The sequence below is a fragment of the Plecotus auritus genome (assembly GCF_963455305.1).
Source record: "Plecotus auritus genome assembly, chromosome: 6".
NCBI lineage: Eukaryota > Metazoa > Chordata > Mammalia > Chiroptera > Vespertilionidae > Plecotus > Plecotus auritus.
In genome coordinates, this window is record NC_137773.1 from 34,022,852 (window position 1) to 34,039,675 (window position 16,824).

The 16,824-nt window shown below is 43.1% G+C and overlaps 1 protein-coding gene across 3 annotated transcripts in view; it reads right to left on the reverse strand.

Moving 5' to 3' along the window:
* The window catches only part of SMAD5 (SMAD family member 5), a 43,783-nt gene extending 37,790 nt beyond the window's left edge, over nucleotides 1-5,993 (reverse strand). The window contains exons 1-2 of one of the 3 annotated variants that reach the window (XM_080676328.1): nucleotides 5,883-5,971; nucleotides 4,952-5,131 (exon numbers count right to left, since the gene is read on the reverse strand). The gene's annotated coding sequence lies outside the window, so the exon portion shown is untranslated. Of the gene's footprint in view, nucleotides 1-1,632; nucleotides 1,731-4,951; nucleotides 5,132-5,882 lie in introns of those variants that run through there. The other 2 variants (XM_080676327.1, XM_080676329.1) reach the window with 2 other exon arrangements.
* Nucleotides 5,994-16,824: the final 10,831 nt, after the last annotated feature.

The window sequence follows — 16,824 nt, forward strand, 5'->3', positions numbered from 1 at the left end:
AAAGTTGGACAAATCATTTTACCTGGTATCAAACTATACTACAAGGTCACAGTAATCCAAACAGCATGGTACTGGCATAAAAACAGATATAGATCAATGGAACAAAATAGAGTCCCCAGAAATAAACCCACACCTTTATGGTCAATTAATATTTGACAAAGGAGTCAAGAACGTACAATGGGATAAAGACAGACTATTCAATAAACGGTGTTGGGAAAATTGGACAGATACATGTAAAAAAGTGAAACCAGACCACCTTCTTATACTATACACAAGAATAAACTCAAAGACTTAAATGTTAGACTTGAAACCATAAAAATCCTAGAAGAAAACACAGGCAGTAAAATCTTGGACATTTCTTAAGCAATATTTTTTCTAATGTATCTCCTCAGGCAAGGGAAACAAACAAAAACAAATAAACAAATGGGACTACATCAAACTAAAAAGTTTTTGCACAGCAAAGGAAACCATTAATAAAATGAAAAGACAACCCACAGAATGGGAGAACATATTCACCAATGATACATCTGATAAGAGGTTAATATCCAAAATTTGTAAAGAATTTATACAATTCAACAACAACAAAAAACAATCTGAGCCGAAACCGGTTTGGCTCAGTGGATAGAGCGTCGGCCTGCGGACTGAAAGGTCCCGGGTTCGATTCCGGTCAAGGGCATGTACCTTGGTTGCGGGCACATCCTCAGTGGGAGGTGTGCAGGAGGCAGCTGATCGATGTTTCTCTCTCATCGATGTTTCTAGCTCTCTATCCCTCTCCCTTCCTCTCTGTGAAATATCAATAAAATATATTTTTAAAAAAATCTGATTAAAAAATGGACAAGGGCTCTGGCCCGCATTGCTCAATGGTTAGAGAGTGGGCCCCGCCTACCTAAGGGTCTTGGTTTGGTTCCCAGTCAAGAGCACCTAACTGGGTTACAGGTTCAATTTCCAGCCTGGTCTGAATGCTTATAGGAGACAACCGATCTTGATCTCTCTCTCTCTTTCCTTCCCTCCCTCCATCACTCCCTCTCTTCTCCCCAATACCCCCTCCCACTCTCTTTGAAAATCAATGGGAAAAAATATCCTCTGTTGAGAATTAACCAAAAAAAAAAACCACTTTAAAAAATTGGCAAAGTTCCTGAATAGACACTTCTCCAAAGAGGACACACAAATGGCCAACAGACATACGAAAAGATACTCAAAGTCACTAATCATGAGAAAAATGCATAAAACCACAATGAGATATCACCTCACACCTGTCAGAATGGCTATCATCAATAAATCAACAAACAACAAGTGTTGATGAGGGTGTGGAAAAAAGGGAACCCTAGTACACTGTTGTTGGGAATGCAGATTGGTGCAGCCACCATGGAGAGCAATATAGAGTTACCTTGAAAAATTAAAAATGGAACTGCTTTATGACCCAGCAATTTCACTTCTGGGAATATACCTGAAGAAATCCAAATCATTAATTCAAAAAAATATATGCACCCCTATGTTCACTGCAGTGTTATTTACAACAGCCAAGATTTGGAAGTAGCCCAAGTGCCCATCAGTAGTAGATGAGTTGATAAAAAAAGCTGTGGAACATTTACACAGTGGAATACTTGGCCTTAAAAAATAAAGAAATCTTACCTTTTTGTGACAGTATGGATGGATCTGGAGCGCATTATGCTATAAGCTAAGAAATAAGCCAGTCAGAGAAAGACAAATAGCACATGACTTCATTTATATGTGGAATCTGATGAACAAAATAAACTAACAAACAAAACAGAAACAGACTCATAGATACGGAGAACAGAGTGACAGCTGTCAGAGGAGAAGGAATTCGGGGGCTAGGTGGAAAAGGTGAAGGAATTAAGCAAAAAAACAAACAAACACAAAAACACCTCATAGACAAATGTATGAATATTACCAGAGGACGGGGGGGGGTGAGGAGAGGTCGGAAAGGGTAAAGAGGGGATAAATGGTGATGGAAGGAGACTAGACTTGGGGTGATGAACACACAATACAATACATAGATGATATATTATAGAATTGTACACTTAAAACCTATATAATTTTATTAACCAAAGTCACCCCAATAAATCCAATAAAAAATAAATTCCTTCTGAAACCACCTCCCTACCAGAATGGGGCCGAAAATCTTCCCACCTAGTTGATGAAGGCAAAAATATATAAAAACCGCCGAAACCGGTTTGGCTCAGTGGATAGAGCGTCGGCCTGCGGACTGAAGGGTCCCGGGTTCGATTCCGGTCAAGGGCATGTACCTTGGTTGCGGGCACATCCCCAGTGGGAGGTGTGCAGGAAGCAGCAGATCAATGTTTCTCTCTCATCGATGTTTCTAGCTCTCTATCCCTCTCCCTTCCTCTCTGTAAAATATCAATAAAATATATTTTAAAAATATATATATAGAAACTAAACAGCCTAGAACTATAGCTGATTATTTATGAAAAAAAAATTTGTAATTATCCCATTTATTCAAAGGAGTAAAATGATAAAAGCTGTTAGAATATGAAAATGACCTATAAGATTGGGAATTTAGTTGGTTCTAACAAAATTTTTAGCAGATCTTCAAAAAGAATTTTCTATCTTAACTTTCCACCTAGTAAACATACCTCTCAGATTCAGAGTTCTAGACAATGGCAATGAATTGGATAATCCAGCACTAAAATTTTTAATAGCTACTATCCTATTAACTTTTAAAGTGGAAAGGCATGAATAGGCCTCCTGGGGTCATGACCATCTTCGTTGGTGGGAAAGCACCCCATTTCTGTACAGCCTTCTTGAGTCCTAACCTCCCAGATACTTTTTCCCCCATGATATTCAGGCTGGTGAAGAAAAGAATCATCCCTCATGCTGCTACTGTGCTTTATAAAAGGAAATCTCCTGTGTCTCTGACCTTATGAGTAGACTAGCAAACACACAGGATATAAGATGCCTGTAACATTTGAGGAAATAAAACTATTTGGCTTCTTCTTTGTGCTTAGTATGGAGAGAGAAGAGGGAGGACACACACACACACACACACACACACACACACACACACACACACACACCCCTTCTATTAAGTAAAGAGAACAGGGAAGACGGATAAACCAGGGGAATAAAGGCAGTAATATCCTATAGTGTATCAAGTCAGCTCTGAAATTCAACCAAATGTGTGGCTCACTGCCTAATCCAACATATACATCTGGTAATAATAAACACTGATAAGTCATAAACAAAAAGGGCTTTCTTAATTCAAAGACTCCACAAAGTATTGGTAACATTAACATTTACATAAAACACAAGCAAGCAATTTGTGTAAAACAGAATTTTTTAAAATAGTTATTTCAATTTAAGTTACTAAGAAATAAAAAACTGTTTGATATTTTATTGCCTAGTCTTCAAAAGACTAAAAGCCACTATCTTTGATTTGACCAAGTTACAAATCTGGTTTCAGTAGAGAGAAAAAAACATATTGCCTCTGTTTAATGCAAAGGACAAAAAAGATCATCACTGCAAATCATAATGTTTGGGTTCATGATGAAAACAGGAAACAGACAGGCTGCCCAGGTATAATTATGGTTATAGTCTAATGTGCCGTCAGGTTCAGCCAAGAATTAAAACCCAGTGAAGAGGGTAAGGAGAATTTACTTGCCTCTACCTTGCAACAGAAGGCAACTTTTAATAATACTCCCAGAAACATGTTACATAACCAACAGTAAACAACAATCTGATTCAAACCTCATTAGTAACAACATTCTGCCACTGTCTCCCACTGAAATTAACAGCTGACTTTGCCAGAGGGAAAAGAAATGCAGCACATATCAATCTACCCATTTCTGTGGCGCCTACCACAGTGAACCAGACAAGTATATAATACTACCAAATCTACACAGATTCTACGAAAATTATTTTATTCTTTTCTTTTCCAGCTCCCTGCTCTCTTCCTCCTTTAAGCCAGATGATATCATACGGATGCATTTAAAATCTAAGAGGAAAGTCAGTTGAGAAGATGCATCTAACTTTTACACTTAAGAGACAGGGACGAATGGATTTTTGTAACAAAAATAAACGAGACTAGTTTATGCCATAACAGCAGCTCTGTGAAAAGGTAAGGCACACTGAGGGAGCAGCAATGTAGAGAGGAAGGAAAGGAGGATGCTGACAATCATGCAAACAATCATAAACAAAAATTAAAAGTCTAAACAAAAAATGTGTAACTTTTATGAAGGTTACGTTACTTTGTCTCATGAGTTGTTTTGTATTCTTGTACTCTCCAGGTTCACCTTAGAGGAGTAAGAGTTAGCAAAGGAGCAAAAAAATAATATAATTTGTTCAAATCCAAAAGTAATACCTAGCTTAACTTGGAACCCACTAATTTCATAACAATATTCGGACCAATAAAATGTGAAACTATTACATTGTATCTAGCTATTGTTTTCTGGTATCAAGCAGAAATTTTAAGCTACTTGGATCTTACTATACCTACTGGGACTAACGTTTTCAACCTTCCAACTTTCAAATTAACATTAAAAACTAATTCACTCTGGGTAATTTGGGCACTCTAAGGAAATTTAAGTACTGTATTCCAGTTTTTAAAACAAAATTTTTTTTAAGAATTTAAAAAAAACAGCAACTCAAGTACCCTTCCCTCTCAACTTCTGTGAGGCCAAGCCACAACCTCCACCTATCCAGTCTTTGGTGCGAGATAAGAACACTTTTGGTAGTGCTAAGCAACAGGCATGATGTGACAAACCCAACCAGACTTGAAAACTTTTTCCATAGAAAGATAAGGTAAACAAGATATACTTAGCGCCACACCCATTTCAAGGCACAGGCGGCCAGGAATGCTCTTCTCGGTTCCCCCCCCCACCCCCCCCCCCCCCCAAGATCTCCAGCTGGTCAGGAAACAATGTCTCTACAATCAAGATAGAGATCTGGCCCAGGGTGTTCAGGCATTCCTCACCTCCAGGCTGGCCTACAGCTTCACTCTCAGGCGGGCAAACGTCCAAATACCCGACTATCCTCGTCCCAGCTCTTTTTGCAACCAAAATCTGTTTTGGCTACTGAGCATGCTCCAACTTAAGACGGGCGCCACATGGGAGTTTTCAAAGCTTAGGCTCCAAACTCCACGTAATAACAGCAGCTGAAAGGGGAAGAAAGGAAAAGGGGAGGGGGGGCCGGAATATGAATCTTAAGTATTGATACCGAAGTGAAGGACCTGGGCAAGGGCTGAATACGATGAAGGCAAACTCGTTGCTTCCACTCTCCGTGCAGCTATGCATAAGTTTCACATGAAGTAGAAGAAACCTCTGCAGCGGTGAAAACTGGCATGGCAAGTGGCAGCAACCGGGTCTAACACCCAGCTGAGTGCAGTAGCAGGTCACAACTGCCCAGAGTGTAATTCCCACCGATAAGCGTGGATCCTTATCTTTGAAACACAAAGCGACGGCGGCACGGATTCATCAAGCCACTGGACAGCTCTGCAGTGTAGCCGACCAGGATGCTCCGCCGAGCACGGCAATCGCGCCGGGGTGGTGCGTGGATGAGGAAGAACCACCCGATCCTCTGGACAGAAGCGGGGCCGGGGAGCCCCTCGGGGGCGTCCCCGACACCTCCCTCCCAAACCCGCGGTAACGCCGGCGCAGGACCAGGACCCGCCTCCGCCCCGCCTCAAGACGCCCCCGGCCGCGGGCGAGGCCTCCGCAGCCAGACGGGCCGCCCCGTCCCCGCCCGCCCGGACCCCAGCAGGCCGGGACTCGGCCTACCTCCCTCCCGGCAGGCCCGGGCGGTTTCTGCTGCGTCCGCGCCGAACGCCCCGCCTCGGCCCGAGTCCGCCTGGAGCGTCCCCCTCAGCCTGCGCCCCGCTCCCGCTCGCGCCCGGGCCCCTCACTCACTCTCTGGCCGCCGGGCGCACTCTCCCCGCCGTCGCTGCGCTTCCCCTCGATGCAACTTTATTAGCAGCTCGGCCGCGGGACACGCGCACGGCGCCCGCTCGCCCAGGACCCGGATGAGGGAGGGAAAGAGCCGAGGGCACCCCCTATCCCCCAACCCCCCCCGCGCGGAGGTCGGCGCATGCGCGTGAGCGCCCGAATGACCGCTGCGGCTGGATGGGAGGGCCGCCTCTCGCGCTGCTGGTGGGAGCTCCGCGCCCGCGGGGCCGGCGCCCGCACACCCTGGCTTGCAATCACGCAGGCATCTCGCCACAGGGGCCAGGCCAGAAGTGAGAGTCGGACCCTGGCCGGGCGGCCCAGTCCATTGGACCCCGTGTACCTGAAAGGTTTCGGGTTTGATTCCCAGTCGGGACACATATCTAGGTTGTGGGTTCAATCCCTGGTCAGGCCGTTTACGTGAGGCAACCCAAGGATGATGTTTCTCTCACATCATTTCTCTCTCTCTCTCTCTCTCTCTCTCTCTCTCTCTCTCTCTCGGTGAGGATTTTAAAAAAGAAGTGAGAGTAGGCTAGCTCCCACCCCCACCATAGCCACTATTCATCTCCACTAACCAAATCAACCCACTTTATAATAAAATAATTGGCCTCAACATGGACAATTGAAGATGTACCCAGTGATATATAAAGAGCAAATAAAGACATCATCAGATGCAACTTTACTATTTTTATTGACTTGTAATATAAATCTGAGTGAAGACCATCCTCTGAAAAAGTATCTTTAAAACAAGCTCCTGGGGTATCTTCTTACAGCTTCTTACTAGATGCGGCCCCAAACCCCTCCTATATGGAAATCTTGGAGCCTATCCTAGCCCCACCCTTGCAGGCACATGGGAATGCTACGAGTGGCCACCTTGGAGATCCCCGAAGTATTCCTCAGGGAGTTCAACCCCAGTAGCTGAAGATACACAACCCCTCCACCTCCTGGGGGCAGGGGATATATCCTGTGGGGAACCAAGCCCCTGGACAAGTGGGGACCCTGCAGAGCAGAGGCCATCCATAGGCTGATATCACTCCATTCCATCTCCTGGGGCAAGAGTCTAACTCTTTCCTTAGTACTTGGGGCTATTCTCAGTGCTTTCCCAATCCAATTTCCCAAAACTATCAGCATTTCCAAGAATATGATTGTGTACCACCTAGGGCAGGTATGGGGAATGTCCTGCCTACTGGTGTATAAAGCCTGAGAAATCATTTGGTCTGGCCCTGCCAAGGCATTAGGGGTGAGTTAATTAAATGTTTGACCAAATATAGGAAGCTAGTTTTTAAGTTGATAATTTTGTATAGCCCGTTATGTTAAAAATATCCAAATGGCCCTGGCTGGTTTGGCTCAGTGGATAGAGAGACAGCCTAGGGACTGAAGGATCCCAGATTCGATTACCGTCAAGGGTACATGCCTGGGTTGCTGGTTCCATGCCCAGGAGGGGGTGTGCAGGAGGCAGCCAATCAATGATTCTCATCATTGATGTTTCAATCTCACTCTCCCTCTCCCTTCCTCTCTGAAATCAATAAATATATATATATTTTTTAAAATATATATATCCAAATGGCCATTGGCAGAAAAAATGTTCTCCACCCCTGACCTAGGGAATCCAATTTGGAGAATATTAGTGAAGAAAAAATTTTAAATAATTGTTTTTATCTTAAAAGTTCAATACCCATTTTCTAATATTCCACTATAAATAAATTAATCCTTTTTAAATAATTAATCTAAGTTTTTAAAAAATGGAGTCCTTTTTAATCCTTTCATACCTTAATCTTCAAAAGTATTCCCAATGTGACCTTTTGTCATCAGTCTCCTGCCACCTTCACTGCCTGAGTGAGGATCATCTCACCTGACACACAAAGTGGTCAGCTGCTATTTTGCTTCAGGCTCCTTCAGCCATTTGTTTCCACTGTAAAGAGACAAAGCAAATGTTGCAAAAATCTGCCTCAGGGTGGCCATCTCAAATGTGGACAGGGGCCTAGTAAGGCAGTGTAGTGGGCCAGGTTGGGAAAACAGAGGGTCCCTGCTCTGATCAAAAGGAGCAGTTGCTTTTCCACGCCAGTCAGCTATTACCACAGGGAACTGCAGGAATCAGGACCCAGAGCTGGCAGATCTTCTGATTTTTCAAAAACAGCTGGAAATCTGGATTCTAATGCAAAAATTTCAGTTTTACATGTTAGCAACTCCTTTCATTTTTTTCTCTCTTTGTCACTCTCTTTCTTAGACAGTCAGGAGGCCAATCTTGTACTTGCCAAGCAAAACAAATCCATGGTCCCGATTTAGCCTGCTGGCCATCAGTTTGCAATCTCAGGTCTGCATCTTAAACCTCTTTACTACATCATAAACTTTGTGAAAGTAAAGTCTGTGTACTTTAACTCTTTGTCACACTCACTGATTATTTGTTGTTAATTCAGAATTTTCCAGCCCTTGGAAGGCACATATTTCTGGAGCCTGCATGGGTTTACAACTCCCAGAAGTGCCTATAACCCTGCCTTGAAGAATGCTTTTTTTTTTTTTTTTTCTTTTCCAGGACTGATGTTTGCAGAGTGCTTTGTTGAACATTGCAAGACATAACAATTTGGTTTAAATGTTTTGTACACTAGAGCCACTTCTTACTTCAAACAGATAGTAAAGTCTTTCTCAAAACAAACTGTTTGCTGTCTGACAGTCACTGCACATATGTGAGGAACAATTTGTGATTACAGGATTTCTTTTAACAATCACATTTAAAATCTCAAAGCCAACAGTTCTGTTTCCTGAACTGTGTGTCCACATATTGATCAAATCATCCAGGGATTCAACCTCTCCAAGTTGCTATGTGGGCTCAGCTTAGGTCTTAAATTGCAAAGACGATAATCTAGAAGAGAGGAATGGAAACTTTAGCAGCACAACAGCTTCCCCCAAGAGGACTGAGAAATTACCCAGACCTCACAGGGTAACAGGGGTGGGCAAACTTTTTGACTTGAGGGCCACAATGGGTTCTTAAACTGGACCAGAGGGCCGGAACAAAAGCATGGATGGAGTGTTTGTGTGAACTAATATAAATTCAAAGTAAAGGAGCGGAGGGGAGAGCAAGAGAACCGGATAGAACAGCCGGATCCGGCCCGCGGGCCGTAGTTTGCCCAAGGCTGGTATAGAACATCAGACAGATCACTAAATATCTATATAGTCGAAAATATATCAAGCAGCAGATGAACAAGCCTGCCAGAACCAGAGGAATGGAGTAAAGAAGTCACTGTTTTGGACTAGCAAATGGGATTAAAATCAAATGTAGAATAGGATGATCTGAGCAGATAATCAGTAGGGCACCAAAAGAGACGATCTGCTTTTCAGTTTCGCATTCACCTGACCGAAAACATCAGATAAAAGATACTCAATTTTACTTTGAGAAATCTATTTCTGGATAATTTAGGCCTGTGCTTTCCAACCATGGGTGCCTGTGTACATATTTGATAATGTTTGAAGACAATGTTGGTTGTTACACTACACCTAAGAGGGAGGTACCAGTGGCATCTACTGCATAGGCCAGGGATACTGCTAGCATTCTACAATACACAGGACAGCCTCCTCCTACCAAGAGTTATTCAGTCCCAGATGTCAATAGTGCTGAGGTTGAGAAAACCTAATAGTTTTGTGTGTTTTTTTTAATTGGGTTGATGTTTAGGGGAGGAAAAAATAGGCCTTTTCTTTGAATTTTTCCAGTAATAGTTTTAATCATTTGGTGGACAGAACCAGCCTAAATGTTGACTTGGAGAAATTTTTTTTTAAGAGAGAAAAGAAGCGAGAGAGAGAAAAACACACACATCGATTTGTTGTTCCATTTACTTATACATTCATTGATTGATTCTTATGTGTACCATGACTGGGATCAAACCCACAACATTGGTGATAGGGATGACGCTCTAACCAACTGTGCTACCTGGCCAGGGCCAGAATCAGCCTAAATGTTTAGTCCATGACCTACTGCCACCTTGAATTTTCCAGACCCAGAAAGGAGGTAATTTTCAGGAAACATGAGACATGAAGAACTGGAGTAATTAACTCAGCGTTTCAATATTTAAAAATTTTATTTTTAAATATGGATAATTGAAGCAAATTGGTTTTGGTTTCAATATCCTTAATAAATATCCCAATTCCACCCTTCACTGAAGCTTAGAAAATTCTCCCTAAATGACCAGTACACACCCAGTAGAACTGGAAGAATGTGATCATGTTTGGAAGTGTTACCCAGCGTAGAAGGATCAGTGAATGAATGGCATCAGAGAGACTCATACAGGGTCTGGTAGCCACCTCAAAGACTTCTCACTTCCCCAGACAGTCATGGCAAATGGACATCAGAGCAAAAAAATATGTTTGTATGACTCTCCCAGACAGTGTCTTGGAAACAAAGCTGCCTTTTCAAGTTCTGAAAATTCTGTATTTCAACTGCCAAACTACCCTACCCCAATCCTCACTATCAGAAACAGTGCAGGAGCAAGAGCTAACGTAGGAAATGTTGTGAGAAGAGTGAGTTTCCCAGGAAATGATGTGCAAAGACATAATTGACGATCCCATCTAAGAGAGAAAAAAAAATCAGGTTACAATTTTCTAAAGAAACTCGTGTTAGTTTTTTAACAGAAGGAGCCAAGTTCCTGCGCCAGCCAGAGAATACACTAAAAGGATTTCATCCAATATTTGAAAGGATTTTTCCAGTAAAATTTGAGTGTTCTGATGTGAAATGTTTCCTTAATAATCCACAGACCCTTATTTTCACAACTCAGAAGCTGAGAATCTTACTGGATTGAAAAAAGGAAAAAGAAAAGAAAAGAATGACAGCTCCCTCCATGGGGAGCACAGAGGCCTGAAGCTTCAGGGTTGGATATCAGAGACTCCATGAGCCCCTGGAATGAATATGCACATTTTTGTGTATATACGTATATACAAATTTTCTGCAGAAAACAGTCCGTAGCTTCCATCAGATTCTCAAAGGGTTTCCTGACCTCCAAATGTTTGCAATGCTTAAAGCAATGGTTACTTTACGTGTGGTGTAAATTTAATGTGTTCATTTTAAGTTATCTTCTCTTTTTCAGAGCAACATAATTGGAAGAGGCCTCTCTAGGGAAGGCTGCTTGATGGAGAAGGTAGGAAGGAACCCGGCTTGCCTGTCTCCAACCATCTGCTACATTAAAGAGGGCCTCCTATGGTTGGAATCCAAAACACAAAATTAAAAGGGCTGCTTGCACCCAGAGTCATAAAACAAAGAGGCTTTCTAAAGCAGGGCTGGGAGTGAACACTCATTTCTTCCTGACTTAAGCAGCATCTGTTCTTCCGGATGGCGAACACTCTCTAAGTTAACTCAACTGACCTCAATGGTTCTACATTCTCAGTTTTCATCCTCAGAGACGTAGTCTCAGAAGAGCCCAACCACATGTGCACTCCGCCACAAATCCAGAGCAGCAGGTGAAAATGGGGGAGTGCTAAGGAACTGGGGAGAGGCAAAGGAGATGGAAACTTCACGTTCTTTAGGGTGCCTTTGAACTGCATTAATCTTAGTTGTGAGAACTCTGAAGCCAGACATCCAACACAGGCTGTCTCACTACCTGTGTCAACTTGCACAAGCTTCTAACCAATCTGTGTTCCAGTGTCCTCATCTGTGAAATAGGGATAACAATAGTAGCAATTGAATATAATTATTATGAGGATTAAATGAATACAGACTTGTTAGGTGCCCAGAACAGTGCCTGGCACATAGTACATGCCATACAAACATTTGTTTTAAAAACACATATTTTCAGCCCTACCTAGTTTGGCTCAGTGGATAGAGTGTCAGCCTGTGAACTGAAGGGTCCCAGGTTCAATTCCAGTCAAGAGCACATACTGGATCCCCAGTAGGAGACATCTTATCATTGATGTTTCTATCTCTCTCTCTTCCTTCCTCTCTGAAATCAATAAAGATATTTTAAAATAATAATAATAATAACACGTATTTTCTTTTTTTAATAAATCTTTATTCAGATTATTACAATTGTTTCTCCTTTTTCCCCCCACAGCTCCCCTCCACCCAGTTCCCACCCCACCTTCTGCCCTTACCTCCCCCCCACTGTCCTCATCCATAGGTGTATGATTTTTGTCCAGTCTCTTCCTGAACACCCCCATACCCCTTTCCCCCTGAGAATTATCAGTCCACTCCCTTTCTATGCCCCTGATTCTATTATATTCACCAGATTATTCTGTTCCTCAGGTTTTTAATTCACTTGATTTTTAGGTTCACTTGTTGATAGATATGTATTTGTTGTTCCTAATTTTTTTCTTTACTTTTTTATTCTTCCTCCTCTTCTTAAAGAATACCCTTCAGCATTTCATGTAATCCTGGTTTGGTGGTGATGAACTCCTTTAGCTTTTTCTTATCTGTGAAGCTCTTTATCTGACCTTCAATTCTGAATGATAGCTTTGCTGGGTAGAGTAATCTTGGTTGTAGGTTCTTGCTATTCATCACTTTGAATATTTCGTGCCACTCCCATCTGGCCTGCCTAGTTTCTGTTGAGAAATCAGCTGACAATCATATGGGTGCTCCCTTGTAGGTAACTAACTGTTTTTCTCTTGCTGCTTTTAATATTCTCTCTTTGTCTTTTGCTCTTGGCATTTTAATTATGATGTGTCTTGGTGTGGTCCTCTTTGGATTCCTTTTGTTTGGGGTTCTGTGCACTTCCTGGACTTGTAAGTCTATTTCTTTCATCAGCTGGGGGAAGTTTTCAGTCATTATTTCTTCAAATAGGTTTTCAGTATCTTGCTCTCTCTCTTCTTCGGGCACCCCCATAATTCTGATGTTGGTACGCTTGAAGTTGTCCCAGAGTCTTCTTACATTATCTTCAACTTTTTGGATTTTTTTTTCTTTTTGCTTTTTCGGTTGAGTGTTTTTTGCTTCTTTGTATTTCAATTCTTTGACTTGATTCTTGTGTTCCTCTAGTCTGTTTTTGGGTCTCTGTATAATATTTTTTATCTCTGTCAGTGTATGTTTAATTTCTAGTTATCTTCGAGGGTCTCATTATATTTATCGGCCTTTTCTAGGATATTCTTGAAAAGCCTTATAACCGTGGTTTTGAATTCTATATCCAGTCGTTTGTTTTCCTCCATTTCTTTCGTTTGTGATCTGTTTCTTTGACGCCGCATTTTCACTGCTTCCCTGAGTTGGTAGATTTGTGTGCTAGGTTTCCTATATGGCCCAATGGGTCGGCCTCCCCAGTTAACCTGAGGTGGACACTCTTGGTGCACCCCTTTGTGGACTGTGTGTACAGCCTTGTTGTAGTTAAGTCTTGATTGTTGTTGGTATCACTGGGAGGAACTGACCTCCAGGCCAGTTGGCTGTAAGGATCAGCTGTGTCTACGCTGGGAGAAGTTCAGTGCTGGAGACAGCCTTATAGGATTAGACTTGCCAAATTGCAATAGCCTCTGTGCTCAGCTTGGATGGGGTGGAGTCTCAGGGCGGAGCAGACAGTCTTGGCTTCCAGTCAGCCTTGCCCTTGCGCGCGTGCACCTCCAGACCTCTGTCTTCCCCGGCTCCCGAGTCTCTGCCCAAGAGTCCAGATTCCCCCCACAAGAGCATGGATCCCCAGGGGCTCGCCTGGAACTGGGGTTCAGTGCAGTCAGAACTGGGGCTCAGTGCAGTCAGGAGCTTCTGACTCCCTTCCACTAGGGAAAGCCTGTGGCAACCTCCGCAGCCTTTGTGCACACTGGCGCGCGCGCCTCCAGTCCCCTGCCTTACCCGGTTCCCGAGTCTCTGCCCGAGAGTCCAGATTCCCCCCCACAAGAGCATGGGTCCCCAGGGGCTCGCCTGGAACTGGGGTTCAGTGCAGTCAGAACTGGGGTTCAGTGCAATCAGGAGCTTCCTACTCCCTTCTGCTAGGGAGAGCCTGTGGCAACCTCCGCAGCCTTTGTGCGCACTGGCGCGCACCTCTAGTCCCCTGCCTTACCCGGTTCCCGAGTCTCTGCCCGAGAGTCCAGATTCCCCCCCACAAGAGCATGGGTCCCCAGGGGCTCGCCTGGAACTGGGGTTCAGTGCAGTCAGAACTGGGGTTCAGTGCAGTCAGGAGCTTCGGACTCCCTTCTGCTAGGGAAAGCCTGTGGCAACCTCCGCAGCCTTTGTGCACACTGGAGCGCGCCTCCAGTCCCCTGCCCGCTGGGGCTCCCCCTGGTTTCCCCCGGGTCTCCGAGTCTCCGGGTGCCTTTCTCTCTACCTGACAGTCCAGACTTCCCCTGTATGAGCCTGGGTCCACGGGGTTTCGCCCGGGACTGGGGTTCAGTGCAGTCAGAACTGGGGTTCAGTGCGGTCAGGGGCTTCCTTCCCCCTTCCGCCAGAGAAAGTCAGCCAGGCTCTCAGCCACAATTCCTCTCTGCGCGCACAAAGACCCTTTGCCGTACCTCCAATTCTCTGTGAGCTTTTCTCTTTCCTTCTAGTTGTAGAATTTTCACTCAGCCAGCTTTCCTGTGGTTCTGGATGGTGTCCGTTCTGTCTTTTAGTTGTAGTTTTGAAATTGTTGTGCAAGGCAGCAGTTTAGGTGCTTACCTATGCCTCCATCTTGGTTTCTCTCAATAACACGTATTTTCATTGATATTCCAGCACCTTCTAAAATATCCTTCCCAAATTCATTTGTACATAAATTGTGTATTCATTGTACCTGAGAGTAGATCCTCTTCTCTTCTTACTTGAATAGGTGATCTCATTTACTCTCAAGTATGATCTATCACAGATAATTCCCAAATTTCTGTTTCTATCTTGGACTTGACCAATAAACTTCGGGCCCTTAAATTACCCTCTTAATGTCTCTACTAGACTGCAGATTTTGGATTTTGTCTGCCTACCATACTTTCTAATCCCCATTCTTCTGCTTCCTTTGTGGTATCATTGCTCCTCTATATTAACCACAGTACCAGACATTTTACCGCAGAGATGGGCATATGACTGAGGAGGGTTATCATAGTTCTCCATTAGCCAGGCCACCATGATTGCTTTGTAAATGGGCATGTGACCCAAGCAAAGTAACATATATCATCCCTTAGACTGTTGTATGGATGTTGAAAGAAAGAAGTCCTCCTTCTTGTCATTGCTAAGGTAAGGGTGACTCAGGCTGCCAAGGAACATCTGCCACCATGTAAGGCAGTTTTTTTGGAGCCAAAAGAGAAAAGCATAGCTGATATACAAAGGAGAAGCCCTCGTTCCAGCTGTGCCTGAAGTGCTAAAGATCCTCCTTAGGCTTCCCAATTACATTAGCTTATGCATTCTGCTTTTGTTTAAGCTAATTTTGCTTCTACCACTTGTTACACCTGCGCTTGGCAATCTCACCGGATTTATCAGGTCCAAATCTGAACTTCTGATATTTGTCTTTCTTTCTCCTCAACCCTGTCCTGCTCCAATCTTCACCATGTCAATAAATGGCAGCTTTATCATATAGTAGCTTATACCTGGCAGTCATCTGTGGCATATTGGATTATTGTTCTAAATCATCACTCCTTTCCTGTTGTATAATTATACAGTTACAGCCGTTGCCACGTGACTTTGCAGTATCTTTTCCTAGAGAAGGTGACGTGTACTTCCTTACCCCTTTGATGTTGACTTTGGCCATGTTGACATTTATGCATATAATAATGAATATTGATCAAGCAGGTACTTTATGCTAAGTACAAAGCAATGTGCTTTATATATTTTATTAAACACCACAGTGAACATACAATGTAGTTGTTGTTGCAAATATTATCATCTCCTTTTTCTAAATAAAGAAATTAAGGCACAAGCCATTAAGAAACTAGCTGTTGTGAATGTGCATACTACCATTCATGTTTCTAACTCTGCCTTGGGTGTGTGTGTGGGGGGGAGGGGTTTGTTTTTAAGAACTGGTGTTTGCAAAATGCTTTGCTGATCCTTGAAAGATATAATGAAATTTGGTTGAAATATTTTGTACACTAGGCCCCATTCCTCACTCCGTGCATTCTGAAAAATCTTACATTCTGTGCTTCCCACAAGCCAGTCCCTTCCAACTTCTCCCACCATCTCCCTATACTACCCTCCTGTCCCCTATTATTACACTGGTCTCTCTGCTGTCCCCACTACTTCCAACTTGTCATCACATTCCCATCAACACATCTTTACTTTCTCAGAAACCTCTGAGGAAATGTCCCCTCCTGCAGCCTGCCTATATTTCCTTCCCAAACCAACTTAAATTCCTCCTTCACAAGCCCTGCCTAGTCCTCACGGAGCATTTTTTTTTTGTTTTGGTTTTTTTTTTTATGCTTGATACTAAGGAAGCTGCATAAGAAGGAAAAGATATGCAATGTAGAGATGCTGAGATGTGAGGGATGGCACAGCCATTTTACAGATAAGGAGATGAAGACTCAGAGAAGCAAAGTCAATTTCTGAGTTTATGTAGATCATCAGCAATGAAATTAGAATTCAAATCCAGATGAGTCTGACACCCAGACTTGTGCTCTACACATAATGGGTGTTCTCCTGTCTCACTCTCACTGACACATTCTAATCTTCTTGTACCCCAACAAAATGGTTCTGGCGAATCCTATGGTGATAGTTAGGGAACCACAATACTCTGAACTGAATTGGAAAAAAAAAACCCACAATAGGTTACTAAGTAAGAGAATGAATGAATGCATGGATAAATAAATAAATTTATTTATTTATTTATGGACACAATTGCAATTTTAAAACTGAATATGTGGTGTTTGGTGATGGTGAAGTCACACAGAGCAAGTAGGTCATAAAACTTTGTATTTACTCTAACAGTCAGTAAGGGCCCTGAGCAAGCTCCAAAGGCCCTGAGTGAATGGAGTTACTGTTCCAACATGTTTATCTTGAAGTGTAGTGAAACCTATTAATTCTATTTGTATAATGACTAATGCCTCTGCGGATGTATCATTTACA